This window comes from Oncorhynchus gorbuscha, linkage group LG02, assembly GCF_021184085.1.
Source record: "Oncorhynchus gorbuscha isolate QuinsamMale2020 ecotype Even-year linkage group LG02, OgorEven_v1.0, whole genome shotgun sequence".
NCBI classification, from domain to species: Eukaryota; Metazoa; Chordata; class Actinopteri; order Salmoniformes; family Salmonidae; genus Oncorhynchus; species Oncorhynchus gorbuscha.
Genome location: NC_060174.1, coordinates 81,583,779 through 81,597,483, shown reverse-complemented (window position 1 = coordinate 81,597,483; position 13,705 = coordinate 81,583,779). Strand labels below are relative to the sequence as shown.

The window sequence follows — 13,705 nt, the reverse complement described above, 5'->3', positions numbered from 1 at the left end:
CATTTAGGCCTACATTTACTTGTAAATTATGTCCATTCATCTGTCCTTCACTCTCAGTGACAACATTTTAGAAGTCACAGCAGAACCCCATATCCATTATTTTATTCTGCATGCATTACTGCAAGGAAGCCATACACGTAAAATGGATGTAGTTTAGTTAGTCACTTCCATCTTGTAGAAGCCAAGGCTTTGGCCCGCATTCAGCGGCGGGAGAAGCCCCATTCCCACTAACAGTTAGTGACTAACTACATCCACAAAGCAAAAGTAAATGTCTAAGATGTGTAAAAGCCTGGGTAAAAAGCATGAATTGGTAATGACGTTTCAGACAGTCCAGTACTCACTGTTCGCCTGCCTGAGCTAGCAATGATGGAGATGGTGGTTGCCTTGCCTGTCATGAATAAAGTCACGTCTATTATTATAGTTGACGGTCCACTCTTCGAACCCTCCAAAAGCTAGCTAGCTAGTTTTGTTCAGTTAAAGTCAAGGGATGCTAGCACCTTTCCTGAGGTTTGATGCAGTTTTAGCAAATGTTGAGATTTTGAGCATAAAAATCACCAGAATCGTTAAGAAAAAACATTAGATAACAAAAACAAAATATATTGTTTATATATTGTACTTAAATGTATTTTAGATTTTCTTTTCATAACAGCTTAAAAAAAAGATTATCACAGGGTAAGCCCTTCCTACTCTTCTTGCACGTCACAAGCATACATAGCATACAAACACACCTAGTTTTGGAAGGAACATTGCCAAACATACATTTCCAAAGGGAATGATGAAACTGAGAAGGGGTGTGTCAAACCACTTTCCAAAATCTAAGAACATGACCAAGTCAATTGTTCTGCCAGATATCTTAAACTAAGAGTAATGATTCAGATGTTTTTAATCCACATAAAGTGCAGGTACAATAGCTAAACCTGACAGGTGCCATTCACATTACATATTAACATGGTAGCTATACTCCTCAATGCCTGAAGAAATATGCCTACCCCACTAGGTGTGACAGCAGAGTGAAACTCAATTTAAAACACCATCAGTTCAAGAATAGAACTAGATACCAGTGATGGTGCTCAGAAATTGTGTTAACTCTACTTGTGAATAACTACCACAGTGAATCATGTGCCTAAACAACCACTCAAATCAGTCAGCAAAGCGGTGATTTTTCAATGTCTTGTTTCATAGGTCTATAATCATATTACAATCTATCTGCCAAGCCAATGGCCAGATCGAAGGTGACTCATGCCTTGATTTACTTTAATCAATAAACCACGATTCTTCCAATGTGATTTCTACCCGTATACACCATTCTATGATCATATGGGTCGACAAAATAATGCAAGGTCCTGATTTACAATAGATATGCCTTATATGCCTTATATACAGTGCATTTGGAAAGTATTCAGACCCCTTGACTTTTTCCAGATTTTGTTATGTTACAGGCTCATTCTAAAATGGATTAAAGAAATAATTTTTCTCATCAATCTACACACAATACTCCATGATGACAAAGCAAAACCATTTTTTTACACAAATATTACTGCTAATGTATTAAACATAAAACAAGAAATACCTTATTTAAATAGGTATTCAGAACCTTTCCTATGAGACTCAAAATTGAGCTCAGGTGCATCCTGTTTCCATTGATCATCCTTGAGATGTCTCTACAACTTGATTGGAGTCCACCCGTGGTAAATTCTATTGATTGGACATGATTTGGAAAAGCACACACCTGTCTCTATAAGGTCCCAAAGTTGACAGTGTGTTTCAGGGCAAAAACCAAGCCATGAGGTTGAAGGAATTGTCCGACACGCTCAGAGACAGGATTGTGTCGAATCACAGATCTTGGGAAGGGTACCAAAACATGCCTACAGCATTGAAGGTCCCCAAGAACACAGTGGCCTCCATCATTCTTAAATGGAAGAAGTTTGGAAGCACCAAGACTTTTCCTAGAGCTGGCTGCTCGGCCAAACTGAGCAATAGAGGGAGAAGGACCTTGGTCAGGGAGGTGACCAAAAACCAGATTCTGACAGAGGTCCAGAATTCCTTTGTGGAGATGGGAGAACCTACAAGAAGAACATCCATTTCTGCAGCACTCCACCAATCAGGCCTTTATGGTAGAGTGGCCAGACGGAAGCCACTCCTCGGTAAAAGGCACATGACAGCTCGCTTGGAGTTTGCCAATAGGCACCTAAAGACCCTCACACCATGAGAAACAATATTCTCTTGTCTGATGAAACCAAGATTGAACTCTTTGGCCTGAATTCCAACTGTCACGTCTGGAGGAAACCTGGCATTATCCCTACGGTGAAGCATGGTGGTGGCAGCATCATGCTGTGGTGATGTTTTTCAGCGGCAGGGACATGGAGACTAGTCAGGATAGTGGGAAAAATAAACGGAGCAAAGATCCTTGATTTAAACCTTCTCCGGAGTGCTCAGGACCTCAGACTGGGGGCGATTGTTCACCTTCCAACAGGACAACGACCCAAATTACACAGCCAAGACAATGCAGGAGTGGCTTCGGGACAAGTCTTTGAATGTCCTTGAGTGGCCCAGCAGGAGCCCAGACTTGAATCCGATCTAACATCTCTGGAGAGACCTGAAGATAGCTGTGCAGCAACGCTTCCCATCCAATCTGACAGAGTTTGAGAGGATCTGCAGAGAAGAAGAGGAGAAACTCCCCAAATATAGGTTTGCCAAGCTTGTACCGTCATACCTGTCACGCCTTGGTCATTGTATTTTGTGTTTTCGTTATATATTTGGTCAGGCCAGGGTGTGACATGGGTTTATGTTATTGTATTTTCGTATTCGGGTTTGTAGTATTTGGGATCGCGGCTGATTAGGGGTGTTGTATAGGCTTGGCTGCCTGAGGCGGTTCTCAATCAGAGTCAGGTGATTCTCGTTGTCTCTGATTGGGAACCGTATTTAGGTAGCCTGGTTTCGCTTTGTATTTCGTGGGTGATTGTTCCTGTCTCTGTGTAGTGTTCACCAGATAGGCTGGAATAGGTTTCACGTTCCGTTTTGTTGTTTTGCATTTGTATAGTTATTTCATGTATCGCTCTTCTTTCATTAAAGACATGAGTAACCACCACGCTGCAATTCGATCCGACTCTCTTTCGACAAACGAAGAACGACGTTACAGAATCACCCACCACACTCGGGCCGAGCAGCGTGTTAACAGGCAGCTGGAACAGCGAAGGGAGGACGTTATGGACAGCAGAGGCATGGAGTATACGACGTGGAAAGAAATCGACAGGTGGGCGGCCGACCCAGAGAGAATGCCGGAGCCCGCCTGGGATTCGCTGGAGCAATGCGAAGAGGGCTATAGGCGAATGGAGTCGAAAAGTAAGACACGGCGGCGCAGAGCGAAAACCGAAAGTCACCCCCAGATATTTATTGGGGGAGGGCTCAGAGAGAGAGTGGCTGAGTCAGGAGTCAGACCTGAGCCAACTCTCCTTGTTAATCGTGAAGAGCAGTTGCAGTGGGAGAGGCTGCACCACTTGGAGAATTGGACATGGGAGGAAGAACTGGACGGAAAAGGACCCTGGGCTCAGCCTGGTGAATATCGCCGCCCCAAGGAGGAAATAGAGGTGGAAAAAGAGCGGAGAGATGCTGGTATGAGGAGGCAGCACGGCGACGCGGATGGAAGCCCGAAAAGCAGCCCCAAAAAATTATTGGGGGGGGCTTAATGGGAGTATGGCTATGCCAGGTAGGAGACCTGCGCAAACTCCCTGTGCTTACCGGTGGGCTAGAGAGACCGGCCAGACACCGTGTTATGCTATGGAGCGCACAGTGTTTCCAGTGCGGGTGCAAAGCCCGGTGAGGTTCATACCAGCCCTTCGTATTGGCCAGGCTAGAGTGGGCATCGAGCCAGGTAAGCTTGGGCAGGCTCGGTGCTCAAGAGCTCCAGTGCGCCTGCACGGTCCAGTCTATCCAGAACCACCTCCACACACCAGTCCTCCGGTAGCAGCTCCCCGCACCAGGCTTCCTGTGCGTGTCCTCGATCCTGTAGCACCAGTTCCAGCACCACGCACCAGGCCTTCTGTGCGCCTCGCCTGTTCAGCACAGCCAGAGCCTTCCTTCCCTCCTGCGCTGTCGGAGTCTCCCGCCTGTTCAGCACAGCCAGAGCCTTCCTTCCCTCCTGCGCTGTCGGAGTCTCCCGCCTGTTCAGCGCTATCAGAGCCTTTCTCCTCTACAACGCTGCCGGAGCCTCCTGCCTGTTCGGAGCAGCCTGAGCTGTCAGTCTGCATGAAGCAGCCATAGCTGCCAGTCTGCAAGGAGCTGCTAGTCTGCAAGGAGCTGCCAGTCTGCAAGGTGCTGCCAGCCTGCATGGAGCAGTCAGAGCTGTCAGTCTGCAAGGAGCTGTCAGTCTGCATAGAGCAGCTAGATCCACCAGTCAGCCATGATCTTCTAGATCTGCCAGTCAACCAGATTCTTCCAGATCTGCCAGTCAACCAGTCTCTTCCAGATCTGCCAGTCAACCAGTCTCTTCCAGATCTGCCAGTCAACCAGTCTCTTCCAGATCTGCTAGTCAACCAGAATCTTCCAGATCCACCAGCCAGCCAGGATCTACCGGAGTCTACTACCTGCCTGAGCTTCCTCTCAGTACTGGGCTTCCCCTCAGTTCCGGGCTGCCCCTCAGTTCCGGGCTGCCCCTCAGTCCCGAGCTGCCCCTCAGTCCCGAGCTGACCCTCAGTCCCGAGGTGCCCCTCAGTCACGAGCTGCTCCTCAATTCTGTGGGGTTCTGGGTGAGGACTATCAGGCCATGGTCGGCGGCGAGGGTGGATTATCCCAGGATGCGAAGGGGAGGAACTATGACTTTATTGGAGTGGGGTCCACGTCCCGAGCTGGAACCGCCACCATGGACAGACGCCCACCCGGACCCTCCCTATGGTTTTGAGGTGTGTCCGGGAGTCCGCACCTTAGGGGGGGGGGGTTCTGTCACGCCTTGGTCATTGTATTTTGTGTTTTCATTATATATTTGGTCAGGCCAGGGTGTGACATGGGTTTATGTTATTGTATTTTCGTATTGGGGTTTGTAGTATTTGGGATCGCAGCTGATTAGGGGTGTTGTATAGGCTTGGCTGCCTGAAGCGGTTCTCAATCAGAGTCAGGTGATTGTCGTTGTCTCTGATTGGGAACCGTATTTAGGTAGCCTGGCTTCGCTTTGTATTTCGTGGGTGATTGTTCCTGTCTCTGTGTAGTGTTCACCAGATAGGCTGTAATAGGTTTCACGTTCCATTTGTTGTTTTGTATTTTGTATATTACGTTATTTTCATGTATCGTCATTTCATTCATTAAAGAACATGAGTAACAACCACGCTGCATTTCGGTCCGACTCTCTTTCGACAAACGAAGAACGACGTTACAATACCCAAGAAGACCCAAGGGTGCAATCGCTGCCAAAGATGCTGAGTAAAGGGTCTGAATATCTATGTAAATGTGATATCAGTTTTTTGTTTTTTAAAATTCATTTGCTAACATTTATAACTGTTTTTGCTTTGTCATTATGGAGTATGGTGTGTAGATTGATGAGGGAAAAATGAGTTAATACGTTTTAGAATGAGGCTCTAATGCAACAAAATGTGGAAAAAAGTGAAGGGTTCTGAATGTTTTCAAATCAAATCAAATTTTATTGGATACATACACATGTTTAGCAGATGTTATTGCGGGTGTAGCGAAATGCTTGTATGCCTTATATAGTAACAACATGGTAATATCATGTTTGTACAGTTTAATTACACTGTGTATACACTGTCATACGCATAGACCCTGCAACTGTTTAACCCGTTTAGGGCTTTTCAGCTTGTAAGATCTGTGCTGTTAATTGGGACCGAAAGCAGTATTTCACATAAGCTGCTTTTACATAGGAAGCCCAAATATGATATTCTTTCCACTAATTGGTCTTTTGACCAATCACATCCTATCTTTTCACATCACATCTTTTTCAGTCTAATCTGATTGGTCAAAAGACTGATTTGAAAAAAATAATATCAGAATTGAGCTGCATGTGTAAACAAAGCCACATTAGAAGAATGTCTGCGTAGCCTAGTGGTTAGAGCCTTGGACTAGTAATCGCAAGGTTGCAAGATTGGATCCCCCAGCTGACACTTACAAATCTGTCGTTCGGCCCCTGAACCCACTGTTCCTAGGCTGTCATTGAAAATAAGAATTTGTTCTTAACTGTCTTGCCAAGTTAAATAAAGGTAACATTTAAAAAATACTAGCATTATTGGAATTTGAGGACAGATTGTATCTCTGGGAATAATTGAAATTGCTCATGACAAAGTTTCAGTGCCTTAAAAACACAATGCAGCACCACATTCATCTAAATGGCAACACAAGCACGATGTGAACATTGTCAGCAGGTTGTAAAATGTCTTGTTGCCATAGAGAATGACTCATGAATAATAATAAAGGTGTACATTTGTTGAAGCAAACACATTCAGATATGGATGCACGTGCGCGACAACACACACACAGACACTGTGAGTACACCATCACAAACACACACACATATATATATATATATGCCATTTAGCAGACGCTTTTATCCAAAGCGACTTACAGTCATGTGTGCATACATTCTACGTATGGGTGGTCCCGGGAATTGAACCCACTATAGACAAATGTACACACACACACACACAGTACAGTGGGGTCCAAAATCATTGACACCCTTGATAAGGATGATAAAAAATTACTGTATAAAATAAATAATTCAAATACTGAGCTATATTGTATCCACATTTTTGGTGGGGGGAGGGGATTCTATTATTTTAATCTAACACAGTTTGTCAGAGAAAGAGATTTTGAATAACAAGTAATACCTTTTTTCTCAAAAAGGTAAGGGTAAAAACTATTGACACCACTATTTTCAATAACTTTCAATTGCTCACCTTGTGAGGATAACGGCACTGGGCCTTTTTCTAAAATGCTTTATGAGTTGGAGAACGAATTGGGAGGGATCTTAGACCATTCCTCTATACAGAATCCTTCCAGATGTGCATGGTCAAAGAGCTCTATTTTCATGTCATGCAACACATGTTTGCTAAATGGCATTGGCACTTGAATTGGAATCTGTGCTTTGGTCAGATTACATGAAAACAGAGCTCTTTGGCCCAGTGCACCAGTGATGGGTTTGACGTCATAATGAGAATGCATTAGCAGAAATTAACCCCATACCCACTGTAAAATATGGTGGTGGATCTTTGATGTTATGGGATTGTTTTGCTTCCACTGATCCTGGGGCCCGTTAAGGTCAACTGCATCATGAACTTCACCCACCCAGTACCCGGACATTTTAGCCAAAGACCTGGTTGCCTCTGAGAGGATGCTGAAACTTGACCCCAACCTTTTCAGAAAAAAATGGTTAATTAATAAAAATGTGCTACCTAAACAAAATATATTTTTCTCTGAGCAATTGTATTAGTATAAAATAATACATACAATAAATAATTAATACACTGAGCTATATTGAATGCTAAAAAGAATTGAAATTATAGTCATATCATTTATCAAGTGTATCAATCACTGTTCCTAGGCCGTCATTGAAAATAAGAATTTGTTTTTAACTGACTTGCCTGGTTAAATAAAGGTTAAAAAAAATTGACATACAGTACCAGTCAAAAGTTTGGACACACCTACTCATTTAGGGGTTTTTCTTTATTTTGACTATTTTCAACATTGTAGAATAATAATGAAGACATCACAACTATGAAATAACATATATGGAATTGAGTGATAATCAAAAAAGTGTTAAACAAATAAACATGTATTTTTGATTCTTCAAAGTAGCCACCCTTTGCGTTGATGACTGCTTTGCACACTCTTGGCATTCTCTCAACCAGCTTCATGAGGAATGCTTTTCCAACAGTATTGAAGGAGTTCCCAAAATTCCATGCAAGACATTGCCAAGAAACTGAAGATCTCGTACAAACTGGCCCTAACCAGAATAGAACGAGGAGTGGGAGGCCCCGGTGCACAACTGAGCAAGAGGACAAGTACATTAGAGTGTCAAGTTTGACACCGGGATACTCTGGGAGTTGCAAAAAAACATATTTCAGACTGGCCAATAAAAAGAAAAGATTAAGATGGGCAAAAGAACACAGACACTGGACAAAGGAAGTCTGCCTAGAAGGCCAGCATTCCAGGGTCGCCTCTTCACTGTTGATTGTTCACTGTCCCAGTTTTCAGCTGTGCTAACATAATTGTAAAAGGGTTTTCTAATGATCAATTAGCCTTTTAAAATGATAAACATGGATTAGCTAACACAATGTGCCATTGGAACACAGGAGTGATGGTTGCTGATAATGGGCCTCTGTACACCTATGTAGATATTCCATATAAAGCTACAATAGTCATTTACAAGATTAAGAATGTCTACACTGTATTTCTGATCAATTTGATGTTATTTTAATGGACAGAACTGTGCTTTTCTTTCAAAAACCAGGACATTTCTAGGTGATCCCAAACTATTGAACGGTAGTGTATATTTTCAAAGGCGCTTGGATCATCATTATTTGAACCGTATAGGTTAATAAACCATATATGTTTATCGTCCAATAACATATTTAAAATAATCCATCTACCTTGATGATCTGTTTGGACAATTTGCACTTTTGGATCAAAATGACTGTTAATTAATATTATCACCCCTTTTGAATTTCTTTGCCCTTGGGAGAAATATATTTCCCAGTCCTTTTTCCACAAAACTTCATCTAAAATTGTTGAATGAGTTTCCTGTAAACAATAGATATTATATTCCTTCTCTTAAATACTGATTGTCTTTTCTTATTATCTGCGCCATCGTGCATCCATTTATGTTTTCCCCCCCACACCAAACGCGATCATGACACACATTTTAAGATATCGAAACAACCTCTGAACCAATTGCATTAATTTGGGGACAGGTCAAAAAGCATGAAACCTTTATGGCAATTTAGCTAGCTTGCACTTGCTAGCTGATTTGCCCTATTTAGCTAGCTTGCTGTTGCTAGCTAATTTGTCCTGGGATATAAACATTGAGTTGTTATTTTACCTGAAATGCACAAGATCCTCTACTCTGACAATTCATCCACACATATAACGGTCAACCAAATCGTTTCTAGTCATCTCTCCTCCTAGGCCTTTTCTTCTCTTGACTTTATATTGCGAATGACAACTTTCATAAATCAGGTGCATTACCGCCACCGACCTCGTTCGTATTTCAGTCACCCACGTGGGTATAACCAATGAGGAGATGGCACATGGGTACCTTCTTCAATAAACCAATGAGTAAATGGGAGAGGCAGGACTTGCAGCACAATCTGCATCAGAAATAGAACTGACTTCTATTTTAGCCCTTGGCAACGCAGACGCTCGTTGGCGCGCGCGAGCAGTGTGGGTGCAATAATTGAATAATATAGATTTCTAAATGTATTTTGCAACGTCTGCGCATGTGACGCGAGCGGTATAGTCAGCTTGTAAGCCATTACAATTATAACTGGCTATACTTATTTCACCATAATGAGACACAAGGTTAAATTCTATTTAACTATTAAATGTATGTTTTTAAACGCACCATTAAAAAGTAACATGATGATTGAGTGTCTATATAGCTGTTCCATGATATTTGCATTGCTACTAAGTAAACCTCCAATTGGTCACCACTATTCCACCCTCTAAAACCCCTCCTCATCCTGAGTTGGGTTGTCATCCCAATGCCCGGCAGACCACCCCCAACCCCTTGGAGCCCAAGGCCCCGGAGAGACCCTTCCTTTGAAAAGAGCACACAGTGCCACCCACAGAACAGAAACAGATCAACCGCCAAATGGATTTCCGTCGCCCTCACCTCGATTTGCATTATATACAGTCATAAAATAAAATATACATATACGTATTTATATATATATTTTTAATCCTGTTTATCTTATTTTCCATAATTAGCTATTCATATTTGTAGTAATGTACAAAGCCAAGTTTGCACATCTACAAAGTTTGCACCCATTTCTATCAGTAGAGAATAAAAAAACAAATACAAAGCAAAAAAAACATGAATTCTTGACAGTAGTTGTCACTGAAACAAACCAATCATTCAGTAGAGAGAGATACATTTGTCATAAGAGAGATACAGTTGTCATAAGACAGGGTCTGTGATTGTCCTCAGACAGACAATGGAAGCATATAGGTACATTAAAAACCAGACAGAGGACCATTAAAGTGTGTTTTCTATGTTATTTCCTAAATCCAAGGATACTGGCTTCATCTGTGAGCATTCAAAAAACAAAAAAGGACAACTCCTCTTATTATTTATTCATAATGGTTTCGCAAACCCCCATTAAGTATGTATTCACATTTATTTGAGACTTGCCTTCTGGTGCTTAGTTTGAACTTTCCTCCTCCGAGCCCTGCATCCAGCTTAGGGTTTTGTTCTTGCGGGACTTCAACAGAAATGCGATCATTTTGTATATATTATGTAATTATTTAACTGGGTTTTACGGTTGTACATTTTTAAACACAAATGCATGTGAAGTCCCACCAATTAGAGGAGGTCTGGTTGCCTGTTCCTTAGTCAAGGCAAAGTCAGTCTCCAGTTTCCTCTGCCCTCAAAGCACAGTTGACATCTACTCCTCACACGGCCCAAACATGATTCAATACTACAGTAAGAAGGGCTCCCAGGTGACGCAGCCGTCTAAGGCACTGCATCTCAGTGCTAGAGGCGTCACTACAGACCATGGTTTGATTCCAGGCTGTAACACAATTGGCCGTGATTGGGAGTCCCATCGGGCGTAGCACAATTGGCCCAGTGTCGTCCTTAGGGTTTGGCCGGGGTAGACCGTCATTGTAAATAAGACTTTGTTCTTAACCGACTTGCCTAGTTAAATGAAGGTTAAAAAGAAGAAAATACAATAAAAGAAAATGTAGGCTTACCCAGAATAGACTGCTTTTCAACCTCACTAGAAGCCTGACAATAACAGAAAAAAAACCTTTTTTAAATACCAAAAAGAAGACAAAATATTTCCTAAAGGCTGGCTCAGTCACAGTCTGTTCCAGGGATAGGAAGTGCATTTTATTCATATCATCAACATCATATTCCTCATTTTTTGACACACACAGAACTTTCTGAATGTAACAAGAACACTGAGTAGTGAGGTCAGATATGTAAAAGGGCTTGAGTTGTTTGAGGGGCAATTCTGTATCGAATGGTGAGGCAAGGATATCTTTGCTGTCTTTGGCATTTAATAAAGTCTTAAGACTTTCAGGTGATGTCCTTTTCAATCTAATGTGCTTACTCTGTTTGTGTGCGTTTGTGCATGTGTGTGCGTAAGCTTATGTATGAACACAGACAGGGAGCTGTTAAAATCAAAACATATTACCTACCGTGATGCAGTATGCATCATCAAAGGTGTAAATTCCATCTCAAACACTTTCCACATTTCTGTAATCACAGCATCTTCTACATTCACCCCAACAATATCATAATCCAGTAGGAACCTCAGCGTTGCCCTGCACTGAGCAGCCCCTGCTGCTCTATAACACCCCAATAAGTATCTACTTCTGTGAGCAGCAATGTTCCCTCTACTGCATCTTTCTAGAGCCGGACCAATGCTAAAGGCGGAAGCACATCGCAATCTTATCTTCAGCAGGTGAACAGAGTAGCTAATTCTGTCTATCTGTCAATTGATTTCCTCCAAACACACAGAGGGATTTCTCTTCAGTGGCCGGGTAGGATACCAACTTGCCCCCCAAGCGCTCATTACACATTCATTCCCAGTGAAATGTAGTAATTTTGGGGATAGATTCTCTCCCTCCGAGGCCAGGCACACCAGGCAGTTGCAAGCCACATAATAGGTGTATATGATCACACATGTCTCCCCTCTGGGCATTTATGCATCCTGCACTGTGTGAACTCCATACAGAAAGGAACTGTGGGATATGCATCAGGCCAGCATTCATGTGTGTATGTGTGTCACTTAAAGTACAGAGTGATCTCTCACTATCAGAGAGTAACGGAAGAAGGCATAACCAATATTAATCCACCTCTCTCTTCACCCGGCCGTCTCATTCTAGTATGTAACCCCTCTCCTTTTTGCACTGAGAGGGGATTCTTTCTGGGGAGAGCCTATCACATCGTGTCCAAATGAGAAAACATTGAAAACAGTGACAAAAAACACGAGCCCAAATGTCCAACTACTCATTGTAAGAAACTATTCAGTCACCTAGAGTAAGCACCCTTCTACTCAAGTCCCATGTAATCTGCATCCATTATCAAATTATTTACAGTATTTTAATTTGACTCCTGACTTGATAAAAGTACCATGTGCGTGCTGAGATGAAATGCTAAAGTATTATTTATGTTCCCTGTAATAAAGCAGCAGATTTAAAGCTTTCTAGACTGAAACTGACTTCTCATCCTGCATGCGGAAGAATTAGACATTTTTGGGAATGTATCTATGTCACCATTCATCTGTGTCAATGAGCTGGTCATTAACCTCTCTAACAGTATCGAAGACAGAGCCATGGTTTACTGTCTTCCAAGTGTAAGTGGGACATTTTTCTTTTTAAATAAGACAATTAAAAACTAACCATACATCAAACTGCACAACATTTGGCAAACCCCTCCCTTTGATCAAAATGTCACTGTGTGATAATTTCCTGAAGAAGAGAACAGTTATTTCAACAGTATGCAGTGCAGAAAACAAACAAACCAAAAAACACATGATAAAGTAAAGCAAGAACCTACCTCTTAGTCAGATGCCAAAAATCACAGTCTTGGACAAGTCAGAAAACCATAGAGCTGATGAGCAGCCAGTGTTTCTTTTCTCTCGGTTTGGCTTCTAAGAAGGAATTCCTTCTAATGTATATCTACAAAAGCATGGAATCCAGCAGCGGACTGTGCTCCATGGGGCTCTAGAGCAGCAGGGCTGTCATTGCCTCCGGTGGCTGTGCAGGGCTGACTGTTAGGCAGGTAGAACTGAAACAGGAGGATACAAGTGCTCAACAGTAGTCCTCTTTTCTGTGGCTTGGGCAGGAGAGGGAGAACTGAGCATCTTTTTGTGATGTAGAAATCCCAGTGTGAACACCGCCACGCGCCTTTAATCCTCACACGTTTTCAAAAGCAGGTAGGAGATTAAGAAGGTTGGGTAGCATCAACATTGTTCTTCCTAAAGCAGCAACCTCTCTCTTTCCCCCACATCCTTCTGTGCCTCTTTATTCATTTGGGACTGGAGCTATGAGAGAGAGTGTGTTTGTTTGTGTGTGTGAGAGAGTGTGTGTGCGAGAGAGAACAGGGAAAAGGCGAGAGAGGGAGTGCGAGGAGGGGAGTAGGAGAGAACGAGGGAAAGCGAGAATGTGAGCAGGAGAGAGAGAAGCAGAAGAGAGCACAACAGAGAGAGAGTAGGAAAGAGCGAGGGAGGAAGAACACTTGCACTGTCAGTGACTACATTAGCAGCGCTGAGTAGGTGGAGTTCTTCGCAGCAGAGAGGATCATGATTTGAAATCCAAAGGAGGAAAGAGAGAGTGAGGAGAGCGAGAGAGAGAAGACTGGATGGAAGAGGAATAGAAAGGCAGGATGAGAGAGAAGACTGGATGGAAGAGGAATAGAAAGGCAGGATGAGAGAGAAGACTGGATGGAAGAGGAATAGAAAGGCAGGATGAGAGAGAAGACTGGATGGAAGAGGAATAGAAAGGCAGGATGAGAGAGAAGACTGGATGGAAGAGGAATAGA

At 42.7% G+C, this 13,705-nt stretch overlaps 1 protein-coding gene across 1 annotated transcript in view; it reads right to left on the bottom strand.

Annotated features, from left to right (window-relative positions):
- Nucleotides 1-13,213, bottom strand: part of sgcd (sarcoglycan, delta (dystrophin-associated glycoprotein)) — a 286,304-nt gene extending 273,091 nt beyond the window's left edge. The window contains exon 1 of the mRNA XM_046323674.1: nt 12,722-13,213. The gene's annotated coding sequence lies outside the window, so the exon portion shown is untranslated. The remainder of the gene's footprint in view (nt 1-12,721) is intronic.
- Between the last annotated feature and the right edge of the window lie 492 nt (nt 13,214-13,705).